The 20,012-nt window shown below is 40.6% G+C and overlaps 1 long non-coding RNA gene across 1 annotated transcript in view; it reads right to left on the minus strand.

Moving 5' to 3' along the window:
- Nucleotides 1-324: 324 nt before the first annotated feature.
- The window catches only part of LOC107509722, a 36,759-nt gene continuing 17,071 nt past the window's right edge, over nucleotides 325-20,012 (minus strand). Inside the window, exons 3-5 of the long non-coding RNA XR_001596634.2 lie at nucleotides 18,617-18,848; nucleotides 13,565-13,713; nucleotides 325-1,555 (exon numbers count right to left, since the gene is read on the minus strand). This is a non-coding gene — a long non-coding RNA (uncharacterized LOC107509722). The remainder of the gene's footprint in view (nucleotides 1,556-13,564; nucleotides 13,714-18,616; nucleotides 18,849-20,012) is intronic.

Consider the following 20,012-nt stretch of genomic DNA (forward strand, 5'->3'; position numbering starts at 1 on the left):
ACAGATAAAAAGAGATGCATGTAAAAGGTAGCCTCTCTTCTGTCAGATAGCCTATAGATATCATACGGATCATATAAAAACCTGGATTATCTATTCTATAGAGGTGATTACTATAAAGTTGTCATATCTCATAGATTTGGACTTTATTAATTTGGTATTTTCAACAAGGCAGTGACTAAACTGAATTTTACCTTTGCTTTAAAAAGAATCTTATAAAACCAATTCACAGTGTAAATAACACTTTAGAAGGCATAAACAGAGAGGTACTAAAGAAGATGATGAATAAATGGATGGATCAATGATATTATAGTTTGTTTATTCATTCATTTAACTAAGAATTGATAAGCACCTTCAGCTGTGATTACAGAGGAATCATAGAGAATCATTAAGACCAAATTGTGTCAAAATAACTTTTTAAAAATATGCTTTCTTTTGGAATGGTAGATAGAGTCAGCGTTAATTAGAGCATATCTTAATTTCATCAAGGCATTTGAAATATCTTTTAGGATATTTCTTTCAACATAAATTTTTGTACAAAATAGTCTAAAATTCAGCCACTAATTAACAAAAAGAATAACAATTATTAAGATTGGGCTTCTCAATATGTCAAATCTCATGAGATACAAACCTACTTTCCAGCGATTTCATAATGTCCTATTCTGTGTAACCAACTGTGAGGTCATTAAAGGAAGACTCTCTTAAGTATAAGGTGTTATTGATTATTCTTTGCTTTGGAATAATTGGATAATGTGACGCTGATTCATTCTTATTTTTTGAGGGACTAGAAGGGGACAAAAGAGGTAAAAATTGAGCTGATCAGTTTCAGATGAATCATCAGATTTGGTCCATATGTCAAAGCAGTTCCCGTCTTCTTTCCAGAAATGCTTTTGGAATTGACTTTGGAACATTATGAAACAGTTGAATTTCAGAAAGTCTGTACATCATTAGTGCCGGTGGATGCACAATAGAGTAATCGTTACACGAGTGCAGCCTATCACAGATTGACAATTCTTCTAAAAAATATCAAACAGAAGAAAAGAGAGTCATGGTGGTAGGTTCATCCATTGGCTAGTCTTCCTAATGGGCAATAAATTGTTCTTAAAAGTCTGGAGTCCACCAACCGGCATTGGTTGGTTAGCAGTAATTTCTCCCAATGCTGCTCCCATGACGCAAGCAAACAGACACTACTTCTGTTCAAATTTCCCCCCACGCCCAAAAGTCACAAATGCCTTCTTGATGCACTGGTTCCTGGAATTATGCAGCTCTCACAGCTGATTTTCTTTCTGGCAAGCTGCCTTCTGGTAAACATCACGGGGTGAGCAAGCAGCTGTGTGGGCACAGAGTGGTGATACAGGGCTGTGACTATGATTATGCTTTTGGTCATCTCAATTCTAGACTGTGCATCATAAATCCAGATTGTATTGGGGATGTTGGAAATGGAGGGAAAGGCTTGTTCACTTCTATTTAGGGAGCTGTTATCAGAGCTTACCATTTCCAAACTTCTATTGTTTTAGAATTGGAGAAAGAAAAGATGCAGAGCAGAGTCTTCCTTTGCCTGGAAAAGAATAAGATATTCAATTCTGGCTCAGCTGCTTCATCACCCCCTCCCTCTCGGCTTTCTTTTGCAGGCCTTTAACCTAAACTGGAAGAAAGGCATGTTTCCTTATCTTAGGGTGATTGTCCCAGATGCAGATTATAAAATGAAGATTTGTTTTTTAAGGGAGTTGAAGAAGATGGGTGGTGGATAGGAAATACAGAAAAGCCAAGTAGAGCTATAACTTTAGGATAAATTTCAAAAAAGGTATGTGAGCCTGATCTTTCAGAACTATGGAGTATAAATTGTACCTCCACATTCATCCCAAATCCAGGCAATAGATTTGGGCTTTCATTCTCCTTTGCAGGGAGATATAAACTTTTAGATGCTTCTGCCTTTCAAGCTTACAGGCAAAGGGGTGGTATTCTGAGAGAGTTCACAAATGTGAACCTAGAAACAAAAATCACACAAAAGCCAGGGAAACGGCATACTAAAATGGTAAAATGGATTTGAAGGGACCTGAGTAGAGCAGGGCAGTGTCCCTTATACTCTTTGTCAGAGATGCTGTATCCTTTAGCCAAAGATCATTTTATAGGTTTCAATGCTTGTCTCAGGAACCTGGGAGTACAGTTTTGTGAGAGTCACACCGGGACCCAAACTCAATACAGTCTGTACTTAGAAACTGATCTGGCTGAAATATTTTAAGGAATCGTCCAAACCATTAGACTTATTGGCATTTGGTTTCATCCCTTTCTCTGCATCCCTGATCCACCAAAGTCAGTTTTCTCTACTTACTTTAGCTCCACTAATTCTTTCAATTCATAAACACGTCCTCCTTCGGGAAGGTTTCCTTGATCCACTGAGGAGGTAGCACCATTTAATGGGCACTCAGAATCGGCCTGGTGCTATGCATTTTTATAGACACCTTAACTCTCCAAATAGCCTGCAAGATCCTTAAAGGCAAAACTCTGTTATTGCCTCTGCTCAAGGAGCACACTATACTTTTTTTTTTTTCAGACAATTTTTAGGATGATATAAAGGTATTTGGGGCAAAAGAGTAAAAGAACTATGTAGTATAAGTTAATGTGTTTAGTAACTACTCAATAATAATATAATTCATCTATTTAAAGTTGCTGCTTCTCTCTCCAAAGGGAAAATAAATCAATCCAGTTGTTCATCAAATTGCTATATAGTTTTTATACATTATACTTTTTCATTCTCTTGTTTCAACTCAGAAAATATGAAAATAAATTTCCGTGGAATGAGGAGGGGGATATGCTAAGTTTATTTTATAAGGACTAATGTAAGATTATCTAAAATCTAACATATTTATTTTTCTAGGTCACATAAATATGATCTCCTGCAAATAACTGAATGTAAAAGACTTATCGAATGGCCAACAAGAACCTGAAGATGGTTACTAAGTCAACCCTTATACTCTAAAACTCAGAAAAAGGGAAAAGATTTGAAGAAGTTCACATTTGACAATTCCGATGCTTGGAAAATCAAGTCAACAAGTAAAGCTGCTGTCAAAGAATGTGAACAAGGTCATTTACAATTTAATCACACCTAATTCCTCAGCTCTTTTTCTATTCACTCACTCTCTCAACATTTATTGAGCATCTAATGTGTGCAAAATGCTGTGCTAGGTGCTGAGCCAAAGAGCAGGTTACTTCTTCCTGAAAGTCTGAATCATTTGTGGATCTGAGTTACTGAAATCACAGAGCAGTGAAGCACATTATATCAAAATAACACCAAACTGAACAAAGCCATCTTTTAAAGATTACCTTTTAATATTAGGTTGACCAGTTCTTCCTATTTGTCCCTCTGCTAAGCTTTAAAAAGATTCTTCTCATTGCTGATAAGGTCAGTCGCCCCGATGATCACCCAGTGTCCCCTTCGCAGTGCATAAAAGACATCTTTGTTTCCCTTAGCATGAACTCAGAGGCAAGCCCAGGGAACAGTGAAACACCCAGGATGAAAATGAGGTGTCTTGGTGACAGTAAACTCCTTCTTCGGCCCCCATTATCGAGATCAACATGACTGAGTCACTAGCAGATGAAACCAATGATTGTTTTACTCTGCCTACCCAGAGTCACTGAGTCAGTGGGTAAACTGGGACCAGAACCCAGCCTCGTCCTACTGAGGCTGAGTGTTTCTACTATATTTATCCAGGGTCTCATGATTCTTAGTGCTTTTTTCTCTGCCCTCTAATTTGCACTGTCCCCGCTATAATATCTAAACGGGAAGTTGCCAGCTAAAATGGTCATTATCCGAGAAATCTATTTAAACATGTTTATAAGGTCAAATGAAGTGGGTGGTGGATAAGCTAGACAGAAAACAACAAAAGCTTTGGTTCAGCATAGCCAGCGAGACCAAAGCAAAAGAGAGGAGTGTTTTAATGTTGAGCTGGCACGTGGTGGGAAAGGCACTCTAAAATTATATCTAAATGTGGGGATGAACAGCCAAAATATTCCACCGACCAAATAATTTCTATTCAAAAAGTTAAACAATGGCCTGACTTGTTTTAACTCAATGTATTGAGAGTTTGAGGCAGCATGTCAATAGGGTTTCAAATCCATACCTTGGGACGGATTTTTATATCCATAGTACATTTGAATGAGAGGGAAGAGTTGGAGTAATAAAGAGGGATGCCCAGAATCGACCAAAAATAATAGGCTTAACAATAGGTCGCAGTGAGTGCTATAGAACCAGAGAGAAATAAGGAAATTGGAGGGACATCTAACGTCTCTCAGAGCCGAATCTGGACTTCCTGCACATTCGAGAGCGAAGAACAGCTTTCAGCCCCAGAAAAGCCCACATCTCTGAGCCCACCATGCCCACCACCTCTGCTCAACTGACCCTGAACATCAAAGGGAAGGAAGGGGGAATGGGGGACTGTTTCCTCATTCCTATGTGTAAGAAACATGAATATAAGTTGGGAGGCTTCAAGTGTGAGAATGCTTCCCACGCATTGTGCAGGAGCTGGCGAACCAGTGCATAACGACAGAATTGGGCAATTAAATAGATTTTGTGCAGCCGAAAAACATGCAGTATGGTTACCATTGGAAAATTTGATGCACATGAGCATTGAATAATTAAGTCACAGAGAAGACTTAGTATTTCTTTTTAACTATGAATAAAATTAATTTAATGAACTCCTTTTCATACTGAATTCACTTAGAAATATTTCTTCCTAGATCTTGATGCGTTATGGTTTATGCTAGAACTGCATACCATTTGTCCTATACCCCTTCTCTTAAACCACAAAATCGAGCTTCCCCCCCCCCCCCCTTTCTTTCTGGTCCCCGCTCTCTTTGCATTGTTAATGATTCCAGAAGTGACTTCTACAGGTCATTGCTATAAGAAAAGGAGAGAAAGAGTGAAGAATATTGGGAAAGAATTTAGGGAAAAGTGGAGCAAGTAGAAATAAAGGAGAGATTTCCGAATGATTGGGGGTGGGGTAGGCATGGGATAGAGAGATGAAAGTAGCTTTGATAATGAAGCAATAAATCTTCCTAGAACTGTGCTGATCAATACGGGAGCCACTAGCACGTGTGGCTATTGAGCACCTGAAACAAAGCTGCCCTGAACTGCAATGTGCTGTAAGTACAAAATATAAACCAGATTTTGAAGATTTCATACAAAGAAAAAAGACTTCAAAGTATTTTATTAACATTTTTATAGTAATTACCTTTTTAAATAAAAATATTTTGGCTATATAGGGTTAAATAAAACATTACTAAAATTAATTTCATCTGTGTCTCTTTCCTTTTTTAATGTGGCTACTGGAAAAATTAAAATTGCATATGTGGCTCATGTTATATTTCTGTGACACGGGCTCTTCTCCATCTTCGTGAGAAGTAGTGGAGTTGCATTCCACTCCTTCCAGTGCCTCTACCACAACAATCCTCAAACACTCAGCTCTAAATTCAAGTCCTGACATAATTACAAATCCTTCGATAGCAATGGTAATACCTGCAGTTCTTTTTGGAGGTAGGTGGCATATTTAGCAGCTGCTAGTCATCGGGATGCAGGTCCATGGCTGCCATGCAGGGGCGATGGGGAAAGGCGGTCCTCAGGCCCTCCCTTGGGGAGCTTGTGAGGGTGGGGTTCCTAGACTTTCTCAGTCCTGCTGTACTTCTGACTAGCCCACTCCAGCCCCAGGTACCCCTTGGACAAATGGATTTTGTCTTCCTCACAGCCCCTTTGTCACCATATTCTCTCCCCTAGGCACCTTTCCAAGAATGTACCTTTTTTTTCCTCCAACGATAGGTACTTTCAGAGTAACTTTGAGTAATCCATAAAAATCTTTTACAACTCAAAGGAAACATAAGCCTGGTCTAGAGTATATTCAGGGTGCTATGAACCTTTTGGTGATTTTGGAGTACAATCAGAATAATAAAAGGCCCCGGGAGGAAAGGAAAAGAAAGAAGAAAGAGAAAGGCAGTAGAACTGGTAGAGCAGGTACAATCAATGACTTCCAGAGGAAGGAGGCAATCATCAATCAATTGTTTGGATTTATTTGTGCGTCCTATCTCTCTCCTATCTCTCTAAAGTTGCCACATGCCACAGACGGCAGAGGACAACATCCCTGGCGGTGCTGCTATCACAAGTTCCGCCCACCTGTTTTCAGGATTCTGAGGACCAGAGCAGATCCTAAGTTGATTTTGAATGTAAATATGAAAATTGGAGTGGAAATTCTACACCACTACTGTAGACATAGCACAAATCATATGCTTCACCTGGGACAGGGGAGTAGCTTCTGGTTCATCAGGCAGGAAGCTCATCTTTGCACTGAGCACTTTCCACACATATGTAACTTCCCATGCTCAGAGGGCTGTAGCAAGGATGAGGTAAGATACAACACACATGAGTAGAGCACTGTTCCTGGCAAGCAACAGATAAGTGTTCAGTAACTATTGGCCTTATGGGTGTTCATGAGAATGCCTAGGTATTGAATGAATGCATTCTTGAGCTCATCTATTTTCTTATTCTGTTCCCTATGCCCTCTAGAAGCCCAGAGCAACCCACCTCTCCTCTGGATCACCCTCCACAGCTCTGCGTGTCCGTATCAAGGCAAACAACTCCCTTCATCATCTTCCAGTCTCCTCTCTCACCGCTCCAGCTGCCTCACTCACTCCTTCCTTTGGCTTCACAAGAGCTCCCAGTACAAGCCACGCCACCTTCTCTCATGGCATACATCGCATGGTTTTGTAATTGCCCTATTAACTTGTCTGTCTCTGCCTATTTATTCAGATAGTCCTGAGAGATGCATTCTGAGATTGTCACAAATCTCTAGATTTTTAAATAATTTTTTCTTTAGTTCTTTTTAAATACCCAATCTAACGCTTTTAGGTTCAGTGTCAATCATTAATTTTTTTTCAGACAGCATTATTTCAAACACCAGCTCCAGTACCCACTAATAGAGACCTTGGGCAAGCCATTTCACCTCCTCTGTGCTTCAGTTTCCTTATCTGTTCCATGGGAAAACAACAGTGCCTATCTCAACAAATACTTGAGTGCTAGCCTGAGGTCAGGCTCTGCGCCAGGAAGCGAGGTGACAGCAATGGAGGGAAAACAGATACTGCCCGCCCTCCTAGAGCTTGCCTTATCCTAGCAGATTTCCTCAGCTCTTCCTCAGAGACTCAGATTTTGAATGTATACTTGGAGTCCAGGAATTTGTGTTTTTAACAAACACCCCAAGTGTTTTGATATAGGTCATCGCTGAAACACATTCAGAGAAACACTGAAACTAATCCATTCTCCTGCATATGTATGATTTAAATTCCTGCTTCAGTTCAATCATAAATCTTTATATATCCCGAACCTCTGAGAAGAGCCAAAACTTGGAACGCCCTGAGAGTCAAGAACAGAGGCTGGCACATGGCGGAGGGATGGGAGCTCGTTTGTCGGAAAGGTTTGAACATGTGCGGATGTGGAGGGATGAGGCGCAGGGAAGGCAGGGAAGTCTCTCCAGGTATTAATGATTCCCATGTGGCTCTTTAGGAACTGAGCGAGGACCACAAAAATGGTGAAGTTATGTTCGTAACTGTCTGCCAACTGTGCTCTTCCTTATTTTCCCAAAAAAGACTAACTTGGAAAGAAAAATACTTTTGAGTTTGTTTGTTTCTAGCATTATTGGCTTCTTCAAAAAGTAGGTGGTTGAAAATAGAAATAGATTCAAGCAAGTGTTAGATACAATTGGGGTGATACACCCACAGTGAGGTGTTATTTCCCGGGATGTTGTAGGACACTCTCTTCACCTGTACTTTGAAGTAATTTTGAAGCAGTCCCTCTTCCTCACAAACCTTTATTTTTGTTGGGAGGTGCAGTGTACACTTCCCAGAGTACTAACCCACAAGGTCTTGTGGGTAAGGCTTACAGGAGGACAGACCTCGCAAGTCTGCTACACTTTAATTCTTTGTTCCTCTTAGGTCTTCCCAGATACCTTGGCCTTGGTACCTTTAAGCTATTTTGCCAAAACCATTAGTCACTACCCTCTGGACTTTTTGAAAAGTGAGGTAAATCAAATTCCTCACAAAAGAAAAGCCACAGTTTGGGGAGTGGATGTTGCTACCTGTAGCTGAACTCGTTTTCTGATACAGACATCAGGAAATAAACATATTTGCTGCCATGACTAGCGATAAATACAGACCTCTCTATTTCCCTAGAAAGGTATTGAACCAAGTGAGAATTTGACTCTGCATGTTAGAGATAAACTCTTTGTGATTTTCCTTCATCTCTTTAAAGTAACTCATTACTCCTTCATTATTTTAATTATTATTTAAATTAAATTTTATTTAACAGAATAATATTGCTAATAAAACTCATGGAATAATTTCTTATATAAATTTAGGCACCAAAAAAAAAAAAAAAAACCAATTTTCAAAGGGCTCCTAGCTTTAGAAATTACATAGTAGTACCTGTCCTTATAAAATCATAGACTAGGAATTATTCCATTGTTAATTAGAAGCTCAAAATGGGCAGCTGCAGTGGAATATATCAGGAAATATTTCTTGTCAAATTAACTTTCAGAAAGCTTCTAGGCCAAAAGGCTGTGTAGCTAATGCGGGAATAACCAGAGACCACCATTTATCCCGTCAAATGACTGAATTCTGTCAGTCTGAATGTCAGCTGAGGTTAATGAACCCCACCTATGCCCATAAGGACCCCTTCAAATCAACCGCAGGTAGGGGTCACTCAGTGGAAAGCTATCCAGGAAAGATCAACTTTTTTCCTCCTTCTGGGGAGTCGAGATGATGTTTACAAATAACTTCAAGGTAATTCTTGAGATAATGTCATACAGTGTAGAGAGGCATTAAATTCATCAACCTAGACGCTGAACAGAATTTGATTCCAGGTCTAACCATAAAATAAAGAAAATAATTTTAACCTTACGTTTAGATAGTTACAGAGCATGTCTGTAATAGAAATGAATAAATCCTAAATTTTTCCATTGTAGGAACTTAAACGGATGGTTGTTTCTATAAACTATATCTTCAAAGGCCCAACACCATTTTTCCTCTCTTAATTGCTATTATAAGACAATAAATCTCTTTATGGAACTAATACAAATAACCACTGCATGGCATATGTAGGCCATGTGTTCTAGAAAATCTGTAAAAATGTTTCATTTGTGTCTTGATGAAAGGCACAACAATCTTCCAAGAACATTAATCAATAATTTTGGAAATGCAGAATTAATATGAGAATAGGGCTTAGTGAATATCTGTCAAAGAAAGATTCATTCATTCGACAAATGTTTTGTGAGGCCTGACTACGCTGCAATTTAAGAACTGTGCCTTTCCTGGCTAAAGTGGTATTTATATGTAATAATGTGAATGATATCATTCACATTTGAAAAATGTGTTTTAGTTTAAGGTTTTCTAAAACCAAATGCTCAAGAAAAATTAGTTTAGGGATCAAGAAGGATATTTTATAAGAAGGATATTTTATAAGAAAAGATAACCATCCAGTCTTTTCTCATCAATAAACTTCCCTGAGATTTCGAATAAGGCTTGTAAAAGTGGAAGTAACATAAACCTGCTAAAACTAGCCTAAGTAAATTTACACATCTTAGGACAGGAAGTGTAGCTGAGCCTTACAAGGACTTAGACCAGAAACTGTAAAACTGTCAGGACCAAGTCAGTTTCCCCATCTCTCACATGCTGTCTTGCTTCTGCTTTTGTCTCCATATCTGCTTCATCCTATTTTTCTCTTTCTGCAGACTAGCCTTCTCTGCTTCTGCCTGAGACCCCACTTCGCATCATAATCTGGCTCAAAAGTTCAGCTGAATCTGGCCAGCACCTTAGAATCTTAATTCCAGGTTCTGGGAAAAGAAGATTTGATTGATTCATCTTGGGTTGGGTGTCCCTGACTGGTCCAATCAACTTTGACAAGGATGGAGAGGTTACAGGATTAGGATACACCATAGGAACCCATCCCTGTGAGTGGCGATGGGAGGGATTCTCAGAGATGGAGAGCGTGGACTGGGCAGACACCTCCAATTTTTTCTTCATTTGAACTGAACGGAAAACGTTTTCAGTTGTGGGTTTTAGCATAATGATAACAGTCTAATTCTAAACCTCACTCCGCTTTGCAGAAAAACTACCAGAAATAAATGTATTTATCTCTCTTAGCTGGAAGCAAAGTTGCAATTCATTCTTCCCCAATCCTCTGAAGCAAACTAGTTTTACTAAGCATGACAGAACCATGTGACCTTTTTTTTTTTTTTTTTCAAAGGATGTATTTAAGAGGTATGCTTTCCACCTGGGAGTTTCTTCATGTATTTCTATTGTTCTTCAACCTGATTTCTCTCCTAAGACACAATAATCAACATAGTTATGAGTAGATTTGATATAATTTTCATGATCGTGCTGGCTTGGAACTCTGTCACTACTACAATAACATTATACAATCCTCAGAAAATGTTCCTTTGATGCACATCTAAGTCTAAAGAAGTCTAAGTTGTTCCATCTTCCCATAGTCAGATCAAGAGTTTATATCTATTCCGAATTTGCCAATATTGTTTTCAGGAGCTGACTCTTTGCCTTGCCTCAAACCTTCTCCTGTGGTCGCTTCATGGTAGCTCTTACCTGGTGACATGGCAGCAGAGTTTCACTTTAAGCCTTCTTCTTCCTATTAAGGAAATCATGTCAAAGCTTTTCCCTCACTGCTTCAATTCTCACAAACTAATCTCAGTGAAAAATTACACAGCTGATGAATATTTAAAAGATGTGGAAACACGGTTTATTAAATACAGCTTCCCTCCCAAACACGAGAAACTAAATTAGCTCTTCTAGTTGCATCATACAACATTTGTCAGATAAGCACAATGGGGGACTACTCTGAAATGACCCCACCGAGGGTCTCAGAATTTCTCAGTGGAGATAACAACTTTCTCAGAATAAAATTAATTTCAGTTTGCATGCTTTTATTAGAAATACGATTTACCCAGCTCTTCTCAAGTTTTTTCAAAACACGTCTACAGATGATCTTACTTTGTCCTTACAACAGTTCTACGAATGAAGCAATAATAGTGAAGGGAAAATATTCATCCACCTTTAAAGATGAAACCAAGACCTGAAATAGCTAAATTTGTGACTCTTCTCACAACCTTTCAAAGGAGCTTTGCCCTGATCTGTGGAATAAGGGGAGTGAACCAAGGGTTCCCCAAAGTCTCATCCAGCAGCACTATTTAATTTTTAATTAGTATTTTCCCAACAGAATGCACAGTTTAGTGATAGGGCTGAGGCTTAGAATTCAGACTTGTTTCCAGGTTCTTTGATGAGGAGTGGGGGAATTTCATGAGCTTGAACAAAAATAGAATGTTACAACTCCACAGGATTTAAAGCTGCTGAAGTAGAGCTTCCATCTCTAAGATCATGACAATACCCAGAGTGAATTATAGAAGACAGCGTAAATAATCCTAAGGGTGAAGCTCAACTTTCATTGGCAGAGTCTTAGCAACAAGTGGAATATTTGAAGCAGAACAAAAAAAAAAAAGTTTATCTTTCAAGCTGTAAAATGGTCATGTTGAAAAATTCCATCCATTTTCCAGCGAAATGGCCTAAATAAAGTTACAAATGCAGGTGGACCCAGAGCCATTTTTCAAAATGGAAAGGTTTTTATACAAGTAACATAGTTTTCACAAAGATCTTCTTTGGATCATGGCTTGTTGCCTGGGCCAGATTTAGCTAATGGGTCAGATGCAAAACACTCTAAGCCCAGCATGGGACTGCTAAAATTCCACCCTCAAGTGTGTGCTTGAGCTGCAGTGGGTGCCTGTCCTCCAGGGTAGAGGGGTCCAAACACTCAGGGACACTGAGCCTGTCACCAGATAACTTGCTTTCCTAGACCAGCTGTGAACTTGACATTGCTTGGCAGAATCTTTAACTATAATGAAATAAAAACCCTGGACTAAACTACACAGTTCTACCTCAACCAATATTTCCAACTTGGAGGGTCTGCCCTTGTGATTTTTTATTATGGGCTTACAATTGAAATGACTACTTTTTTTTTCCTGTCCAGGGTGTCCTTTCTTTATTTTTTTTTTTAAAGCAGCCTAACTGAGATATAATTTGCACATCATACAATTCAACCATGTAAAGTGTACAATGTTTTTTAGTATGTTCAGAGTTTTGCGACCATCGCCATAATCTAATGTTTGAACATTTTCATCATCCCCCAAAGAAACCTCATACCCAGTAACAATCAATTACCCTCCAGCCCCTCCAACCCCAGCCCTAAGCAACCATTATAATTACTCCATGCCTCTGTCTGTGCAGAGCTGCCTTTCATTGTGTGGTCTTATATGATTGGCTTCTTTAAGTAGCATCGTGTTTTTAGGGTTCATACATATTGTAGCATGTATCAGTACTTCATTCCTTCTTGTTGTTGAATAATATTCCACGGTATAAGCATATCACATTTGTTTATCCATTCATCACTTAATGGCCATTTGGGTTGTTTCCACTTTTGAGCCATTCTAGATAACGCGGCTACGAGCATTCACCTATGAGACTTTGTGTGAACTTATGTTTCTTTTACCTCGGGTAGATAACTAGGATTGAATTGCTCCATTATGTAGAAATTCTATTAACATTTTGAGGACCTGCCAGAGTGTTTTCCGTAGCACATTCTATATTCTCACTGGCAATGTATGAGGATTCTGATTTCTCCACATCCTTGCTGACACTTGGTATTGTCTATGTTGTCCATGGTGTCTTAATACAAATGGTGTATCTTTCCCAGTCAGCTCTTCATTGGATAATGACAATTCATCTCTTTGATGGAATCTCTTTGGACTCTCAAAATGCCAGTCAAACCACCCCAAACATACCTGGAGAAAAGATTCTCTATTGTTTTTGCATGATGTGATGACATTTAATTTCACTGATATAGTTAGCCATTTAATAACTCCTTAGTCTTCTTCTCTTTAGGGTCCCTCGATTCAGAGATCCAAGCATAGAGAAGAGAAGAGACCATTCAGCCAAAAGGAAAGTTTCAGACTTCTCTAAAATTGCGGTCAACTCAGAAACTCACAATGCAATCACTACTTATTATTTTGATATTTAGCAATACTATCTGGGTTTAAAAATAGTAATAATAATAAGGATATAATTCAAAGTCTGCATAACATTGTTTCTCAAAATGATGAGTGACATGCATCAGAATCACATGGGAGGGGAGTGGCTCACTAATTATCAAATGCCCTGCTCCACTTCACAGCTACCATATTGTAATCTCTAGAAAGTGATATAAGAATATGCATTTCTTAGAAGGAAAGAGGTAAAGTCCGGTGTGCCCTAACATTTAAGAATTCCAATTAAGATGGGAGTATGTGTCTGAGCCTGGCTATCATCTGGAGCTCGGGGTCATATGCCCCAGAGGCTGTTTGCATTTATATCCCAGCTAGGGTAGTCAGGAGGCCGAATGGGGAAATTCAGCCGAGCACACACTGTGGTAGAACACAGGAAGCAGCACTCTTACTAAGGAGGATCACAGAGGCAAGGCCCCTTAACTTACCTGAGACGGGTCGGGGTGCACACGCCATACCTAGTTTAAGGTTTGGGACTATTGTGTTCATCACATTGAGCCGAGCCCCTTCAAGAGGACCTGAGCCGTGGCTCTCTCGGTGAGTAGAAGTGAACGATCCAGCACGTGAGACCCGGGACCTGGGTGGAAAGGCCAAGATATGACTTGAGAGGCTGGGTTGGAAAGAAATATAGGGTGGTCTTGCTCACGCAGCTCTTCAGAGAGGGCAGCACACATAAGCTCTGGCGTGGCGAACCCCAAGGAGCAGTATTTGTGTGTCTCTCAGGGATTTCTCTCCTAATCCCCAAAGAGGGGGGATTTCAAGAGTGGCAACAGTAGTGGCAGAAGAGTTACACCCAGTAGGCTGCAGCCACTGCTCCAAAGTATACTTCCTCACTGATGGCAGGCACAGTGACAATTAGGTAGCTACTCCTGGTAGACCAACCTCTGGGAAGGGCCATGGTGGGGGGCAGAAGGCAGCTGGGCAGCTGTTTCCAGGAGAAAATGTTCTCCCAAAGCCTAGAGCCCCCAGTGGCAAGAAAACGGCTGGTGGAGAAGGAACTGGAGAAGGAATATACCTTCTTTCTCTGAACTCCACACAGGTGACAAAAGTCTCATCCCAGCAGCTGCAGCCAAGTGCAGTTTCTGGGTCCAAAGTGTTGATTCGAAAGAGGAGGAGCCAATGGGGTGAATTAAGCAATAATCCCACAGGGGGACCCTGATGGGGCTCAGAGGTCAAGTCCTCAAAGGGCGGATGTGGGGTCTTAAGTGGACAGAGTCAGGGTTCAGAAGGCAGACGAAGCCTGGATTGAAACCGACGAAGCCAGTAGCAGGTGACAGTTGTGGACGTGGGGGGTGCCTTTATCCACTAGCCGGGGAGGGCACAGAGCCGGGGGGAAGCACAGATAGGTCGGGAGCTTGTGCTCCCCATGACTGCTGGGGCTGGCTGCCGGAAAGGGTACACTTGGGAGGAGAGATGTCAGGACAGAGTCCCTCCTGGGCCTGGAATATTCCTCCCAAGGAGTGAGCCTGAACCTTTCTGGTTCTTTCTGGAAGGCACCAAAACAAAAACAAAAACAAAAACAAAAACAAAAACAAAAACAAAAAACAAAACAAAAACACCCGAGGGGCAGGAAAGGCGTTCTCAAACTAATAGCTGGGGTTTCAGTAGAAACCAAGGGTTGCGCTACTGACTGTTTGTCTTTTGAATTCTCCACTAGGGTCACGGGTATAAACCTAATGAGTTTATTATTTGGAAGATTCCTGAATACTCTCAGTGTATGTTGCATGTGTGAGCATGCACGCACGCACCCGCATGCGCGCACACACACGCACTCACACACACACACCTATAAGCACAATCAGATACCGCAGATCACAAAGATTACAAACACTACTCTAGAAGAATCTAGAAGAGTCGATGCTGATCCATTTCATCTGTCCTTGAAAACAGATTTTTTTTTCAGCCAGGAGACAAAGGGAGGAGGGCTGGTGAGGGCTGGAACACCAAAACTCTGTGGGCTGGAAACCTGAGAGGCTTGGTTCCCTTACCAAACATGAAGGATTTCCTGGTCAGAGCCGGCCCTAAAATGACAGAAGGGCCCTGGAGCTCCTGGCATTTTGGTATTTCCAGCAATTAGTGGTGTCGAAAAATCCTTGAGGGGAAAAAGAACCCAGGCAGTGATTTCACAAAGGGAGAACAAACAAACGAATCTTTACCTCGGGGAGGGAAGGTGAGCCAGGTTTCTACTTTAATTTTAAGAGAAATGCAATTCTGCATTTTATCTGCTCGGACTGACGAGAAGACCATTGTCCCTCAGGTTAGGCTATGGATCCAATTTTTATTCTCTGTCATTATGCCATTTCAAGTTTTCACACAGACTTAAAATCGTTATTTGGGAATCTTAATGTAAACAGAGGCGTTCAAAGGGGCCTCATGGTGCTGCCTAGAAGGCTGAGTGGGGACACACTTGAGTGGTGACCGAGTGCTGATAACCGGAGAAGGGTGAATTTATGAAGTGAGCAGCTCATCAAAAACACAAGTCACTCAGAATTCATCGAAGCAGGTGCGAAATGACCAGGTTTCAACAGCTGAGGTAGGATGATACTTTGTAATAAGAGAAGCCCCATTCCTGGGACAGGGTCGAGCGAGACCAAGACTAACCAGGGCATGCTGTGACCGAGGCCAGCACTCCGGAGCTGAACCCACACAGACATGACAAGCCAGGGGCTCAGTGGGGAATGCAGGGCAGCCAGATGGGAGCTGACCACAGACCCCAACAGCCCCCTGGGCTGAGAGAGAGCCTAGCCCCAGCAGCAGGAGGCAATGTGAGTACAATACGGAGCACATTGCAGACTTGTACTTTTTCAATAAAAATATTTTTAAAACAGGTTTAAATATTTCGCAAACCAAAAATATCAGCAGCCATGCGGGGTGACTTTACTAATAGTTTTCTGCTTCTTTCTGGCAAAAGATTGAGTCGATAATGAGCCCGTTCCTTGTCTTCCAGTGTAAATGCTTAGTCTCCTCAAAAGTTAATTTCGGAATGAAATGCAAACTTCTCATTTTTTCTTTTCTTTTAAAAGCATGCCAACCCAACAAACTGGGTGAATTTTATTGACAGCACTTTTTGGAGTTGAGTAAACCACCCGCAAGAAAGAAAAAAGAGCACCGTTGCGGGTCACAAAGCTGAACGGCACAAGGCCGGGAGGGTGGAGAGCAGAGCATCCCTTCCTCATACCTGACAAGACGGGGTGGCTTTGAGGTCTCTGAGAGGGCACACATGTGCCACCACAGCCTCCATTGGGCAGGGGGAGTCCCCCTTCACAGCGACGCTCCAGAGGCACCACACGACTGAAGGAAGATAAAAAAAAAATGGATCTGCAAGCCAAGTGAAACCCATCACCAGCCTGTTATTGAGGTTGTTTGCTTTGTCTTTTTAATAAAAAGAAATCATGTGAAATGCTATGGAGGAAATAGAACATTCCCAGTAAACTCACCTTGGGTGGTGTTCTTGCAGACCAGACATTTGAAGCAGTGGAAAACTAAACATTGTTTTACTCTTTCTGCTTTTCTTTTATAATCGTTGACACCCCTTTTGAGAGGTCAGGGTTTCAGGCAAGACCAGCTACATAACTTGCAGAGCCCAGCGAAAGATGAAAAAACAGGGCTCTGTTCAAATATTACTAAGACTTTCCACATGGTGACAATAGACTATCCGCCAAGTAGGGACACCTCAGAGCTTGGTTCTGGGGCTTCAGAGATTGCTTTACCCTTTACACACTTCGGGTACAAAGCCTAGGGCCAGTCAGGCCTCTGTTTCTCCATTAGACAAGGCAGTGCTACTTGAGGTAACTCTTCAAGCTCTGCTACCTTGCTGGAGCTGTCAGCCCTTCCTCCGTTTCAGGTCAGTTGTGGAAACTGTGAGGTTTCAGCCACAGAACCAAGATGGCAGGGCAGCTGACTGACTCACGGCCATAGAAAACACCGGGGTTTCTATTTCATTTCCCCAAAATAAGATATATGGTGGGATTTTTCTTCCTTATCATAAAAAAAAATAATACATGTTAATCGAAGAAAATGTAAAAAATACAGAAAAGCCTGAAGAAAACAAAATCATCTGTAATCCAACCACCCAGATGTAACTACTAGTCACTTATTGTTATGTATCCTCATTGTTGCTTTGTATGTTTTTCATGTGTCTCTCTGGGTGTACGTGTGTGTGTGTGTAAATTTTATGAACTAGGTTATACTCAAATATAACCTTTTTATAACCTTTTTAAATTTCTTATTTTACTCCCCTTGTCATTGAATATTTTTTAATCACCTCATTTTCAGAGGTTGTATGGTATTTATGTGTGGATATATAGAGAGGTTATGTATTTATAACACAAGGTATTTAACACACATTATCTATATATCTATTATAGTCTAACAGATACACATATATGCATATACACACAACAAAATATATTTAAGGTGGATCATATATATTTGGTCATTATTCACAAAAATGACACAATCTATGTGGGGCCACACTGGTCAGGCTGAAAATAAAATTCCTTCTGCTCACTTTGCAGTTTGAGAATAAGGAGTCAACTTCATTTTTTCAGACATAAATTAAAAATAAAATCAGGGCATCCCTAGCCTCTGAAACAGTTTTATCTCTGCGCATTTGGCATAGTGTACCAAATAATTAGTTTGCTGCATGTAATTCTGTCGATGAATGGCATTTCTTGATACTCCCAAGTGATGATTCATTTGGAATTGACAAATGTTCCTGAGCAGATAACCAGCGATATTCCTGCTCATCAAACTGGAGCATTCCCTCCCGCAGTCACGCAGGCGGGGGTGACAAAAAGCCTCCAGATTAAAAAGAATAACACTAGTAATACACCAAAATTATTCTAAGCATGAAAACATGTTTCAGAAGTGGCTTTCATTTCAACGTTCTTTCAACAGTTCGGTCAACTTCTCGTAAAATTAATAGTAAATACTTTTTTTTTTAAAGGGTGGGTGTGTGCTGGTATTTTTGTGTGATTTGTTTTGTTATTGAAATATGCTACCCTGGAAAATACTCTGCTATAAATGCCATTCTTCATAAACATGAGCGGGGTGGCTGATACACGGCTTTGCAGCTCTCTTTGACCTGCGTTTTTTCTGCTTTCTACTGTCTTCTCCCCTCAGAGCCTGAGTCTGGAAATAAGAACGGGAACTGCAAAGGTCACAGAGATCCCGCGGAAACAGAATCTCTCCTCAGAGGCAGAGCTGGCTAACGGGGATCAGCAGCCACCTCGTGCCGGGCGCTGTCCTGGATGCTGTCATGTATTGTCTCTCGTTAACCTTCCAGCAGCTCTCTGAGGTATAACTAGTCCAATTTTTAGAGCAGAAAACTGAGACAAATCAGCCAAGCGTCTTGACTAAAGTCACACCACTGTTAGGTAGCAAAACTGAGATGAGGATCACATCTTATTCTTTAAGCAAGATTGCTTTTCCAAGTAAACTGCCCCTACCTCTTTAAAAATACAAGAACAGGGACCTACCTGGTCCTGTTTCTCTGCAGTATTCTCAGAGCGGTTCTGGTGAACGGTGGCATGTGGCAGCTCGCAGAATGATTTTTTCCAAAGTCCCCACACTTGACAGCATCCACTAGTAAGTGAACAGCTCCTTGTCATGTGTATTCCCTTAAAGATTGTAACCTGGGCTAAACAACCAAGAGGAATGAGCCCAATTTTCTTGGTTATCTTAACGATGACCTTAATTTCTGGACTTTCCCTAAGAGTTGAAAGAAGAAAAAAATGTATTTATGTGTTTCTGCACACACCTGTGCCCACAATGGACATGATGCCGTCAAGACTAGGAGCTGGGCAAGAGAAGGAGCAAAGGCCTCAGGAAGTCCACCCCAGAACATGACAAACCTGAAGTCCCTCTCACCCAGTGCCACAGACCCCAACTGACTTATTTCCACAGGCTTCCCTGAAACCCAAGGTAAATCACACGAAAATTTAACTTGAGAAGCTCTGCTTGAAACACCAGAGGTGGGATTGTCAACCCTGGTTACATATTGGGATTACCTGGGAAAATCTTTAACTGTACCAAGAGATGGGCCCACCATTAGATTTTGATTTAATTTGTCTAGGGCGTGGCCCAGAAAGGGATATGTCTTAATATTTCCCCAGGTAAGTTTGCTAGATTTAGCAAATAAAATTAAAGACTACCCAGTTAAATTTGGATTTTGGATAAAAAAACAAACAAACATTTTTTTTTTTTTACTATAAGTATAGCTTGTGCAATATTTGAAACATACTTACATTAAGAAATTATTATTTACCTGAAAATTCAATCTAACTGGACAGCCTATATTTTACCTGGCTACTTAACTCCCAGGTAATGCTAATGTTCATCTAGAATTGAGGACCTCTGCTATAAAGAAAGCCTATGGTTATGCAAATACTTGTTCTGGAATTTCCTAAATGGTTTTGATTTTAAATATTCTCTCCCATGGTGTCATGGATCACACTTTCCAAAGAAAGGCCTTTCTCATTATGACTGTGAGCAACCATTAGGCGTTTGCAAGTCTAGTAATGCCAGCGGATGGAAAAATAAGACTTGCCAGGTGACCTATACGTACAGGTTAAATCCTGTATTTAATGACTTTTTTTTTTCCTGTGTCATATATTGACTTTGTCAGGACTCTAAATGTTTTGTATCTAGCTATTTTTTAAAAAAATAAATTGCCAAAATTTGGCAACCAAAGCTATTTTTTAAATTTAATTGGGTGTTCTATATTTTTATTTGTGAAGTCCAGCAACTCTATGGAGAAATCACTCAGCTGAAACCCTGGAGAATTTATCCTGAGAAATTTGTCCTCCCAGATTGTCTCAACCTCTGTTAAAGTTTTTCACTTCAGACCTCTAAACTGCTGGAAAAATATGGGTA

Source organism: Rousettus aegyptiacus, unplaced genomic scaffold (assembly GCF_014176215.1).
Source record: "Rousettus aegyptiacus isolate mRouAeg1 unplaced genomic scaffold, mRouAeg1.p scaffold_m13_p_8, whole genome shotgun sequence".
Lineage (NCBI taxonomy): Eukaryota > Metazoa > Chordata > Mammalia > Chiroptera > Pteropodidae > Rousettus > Rousettus aegyptiacus.